The sequence below is a fragment of the Conger conger genome, unplaced genomic scaffold, assembly GCF_963514075.1.
Source record: "Conger conger unplaced genomic scaffold, fConCon1.1 SCAFFOLD_110, whole genome shotgun sequence".
NCBI classification, from domain to species: Eukaryota; Metazoa; Chordata; class Actinopteri; order Anguilliformes; family Congridae; genus Conger; species Conger conger.
The window spans coordinates 69,394-71,893 of record NW_026890234.1 but is presented as its reverse complement, the minus strand read 5'-3'; the positions used below and the strand labels follow the sequence as shown (position 1 = coordinate 71,893).

At 43.2% G+C, this 2,500-nt stretch overlaps 1 protein-coding gene across 1 annotated transcript in view; it reads left to right on the top strand.

The window, feature by feature from the left end:
* The window catches only part of zc3h3 (zinc finger CCCH-type containing 3), a 38,768-nt gene that overhangs the window by 11,121 nt on the left and 25,147 nt on the right, over window positions 1–2,500 (top strand). The window lies entirely within an intron of this gene.

Sequence of the window (2,500 nt, the reverse complement as noted above, 5' to 3'; positions counted from 1 at the left end):
GCCCCTCGATGTCCAAATCGTCCGTATTTCTTCACAGTTTTATTAATTTTTTTACCCTCCTTCCTTTTATTTATTTATGTATTTTCTCTCCATCGCACACGCTTTTCTGAAAGATGGTAAATTATTAACCTGCGGCATATAAATCTTTTGGTTTTAAAATTGGCGTAAAAGCACTTCTAAAAACGCCGTCCAAATTACCATCCGTTACCGGCGTGGCGCACGGGCGGGTGACAGACCGCCAGACTCCGTCATAAAGCAAAGTGACGGGCGACTGAACGAACGGGTAAATAAATGAATAACGGAGGGGTAGAGCCCGTCAGGCGTCTGACGGATGGGAGAGATGATATAACGAATGAGACTTAAAGAGAGAGAGGGAGAGAGAGAGAGAGCGAGAGACAGGACGGGTGATTTATTATCCTCATAAAAATTCATCCTTTGTTATTGGAGTGGTTTTAACACGGGGAGTCCTTGTTAGAGAACACACCTGCCAGACTACAGTGTGTGAGAGAGAGAGAGAGAGAGAGAGAGAGAGAGAGAGAGAGAGAGAGGGGGGGAGAGACAGGGAGAGACAGGGAGAGGGAGTGAAAGTTTCAGAAAGAACGCGAAACTATCTGCAGAGCGAAATGTGAGTGTGCCAGGGAGGGAGAGAGTGCCTGGTTGTATGTGTGTGTTCGTACAGAAAAGTACATTTGTGGGAGGGCTTGTTTGTGTTTTTGTATTTGGGGATGAGTTTGAGAATGTTTGTGTCTGTGTCTGTGTCTGTGTGTTTGTAGAGTCGGTTTTATCCCTAGGATCACGACTGCATCGCAAAAGACTGCTAAACTGCCATGAATAGAGTTCATCAACATGGTGTTCTGTTAAAGACTGCTAAACTTCCATGAATAGAGTTCATTTAACATGGTGTTCTGTTAAAGACTGCTAAACTTCCATGAATAGAGTTCATTTAACATGGTGTTCTGTTAAAGACTGCTAAACTGCCATTAATAGAGTTCATCAACATGGTGTTCTGTTAAAGACTGCTAAACTGCCATGAATAGAGTTCATCAACATGGTGTTCTGTTAAAGACTGCTAAACTTCCATGAATAGAGTTCATTTAACATGGTGTTCTGTTAAAGACTGCTAAACTTCCATGAATAGAGTTCATTTAACATGGTGTTCTGTTAAAGACTGCTAAACTGCCATTAATAGAGTTCATCAACATGGTGTTCTGTTAAAGACTGCTAAACTTCCATGAATAGAGTTCATTTAACATGGTGTTCTGTTAAAGACTGCTAAACTTCCATGAATAGAGTTCATTTAACATGGTGTTCTGTTAAAGACTGCTAAACTTCCATGAATAGAGTTCATTTAACATGGTGTTCTGTTAAAGACTGCTAAACTTCCATGAATAGAGTTCATTTAACATGGTGTTCTGTTAAAGACTGCTAAACTTCCATGAATAGAGTTCATTTAACATGGTGTTCTGTTAAAGACTGCTAAACTGCCATGAATAGTGTTCATTCAACATGGTGTTCTGTTAAATTGATTGCGTGTTCATGTGCAATTTGTTCAATAAATGCATGTTGGCAATAATGTATTTAAAATATATATATATATATATATTATTCAGTGGGCATAGGCTCTTCATTGTACCTAAAGCAGAAAGACATGTGCACTCTTCAATATTAGTTTATCGCAAGTCTTATTGTCATTGCAATATTCAACAAGGTGATCGCATATTTTCATGCATTATCATGCTGCCCTACCAGGGACGATCAAATCACAGTCCTCGAGAGCCAAGAAGTGCTGGTTTTCCACCCTCCCTTTACCTGGGAGTCAGGTGTGTTCACCCACCCTTTACCTGGGAGTCAGGTGTGTTCACCCTCCCTTTACCTGGGAGTCAGGTGTGTTCACCCTCCCTTTACCTGGGAGTCAGGTGTGTTCACCCTCCCTTTACCTGGGAGTCAGGTGTGTTCACCCTGCCTTTACCTGGGAGTCAGGTGTGTTCACCCTCCCTTTACCTGGGAGTCAGGCGTGTTCACCCTCCCTTTACCTGGGAGTCAGGTGTGTTCACCCTCCCTTTACCTGGGAGTCAGGTGTGTTCACCCTCCCTTTACCTGGCAGTCAGGTGTGCTCACCCTGCCTTTACCTGGGAGTCAGGTGTGTTCACCCTCCCTTTACCTGGGAGTCAGGTGTGTTCACCCTCCCTTTACCTGGGAGTCAGGTGGGAGGACAGTCTGGCCAATAAGCAGCGCTAATTATTCAGTTAGTTAGCTGGGAGAAAAGCTAACCAGGGCTAGATTTGGATTGGGAATCGAGAGGCAGATTTAATGATCCCTGCTTTATACAGTATGCTCTCAGCTTTCTGTAAGTGTGTGTGTGTGTGTGTCTGCGTGCGTGCGCGCGCGCATGTATACAGTATGTATTGATGTGTGTGTGTGTGTGTATACTGTATGTGTGTGTATACAGTGTGTCTGTGTGTGTACACTGTGTGTGTGTGTACTGTGTGTGTGTTTATAC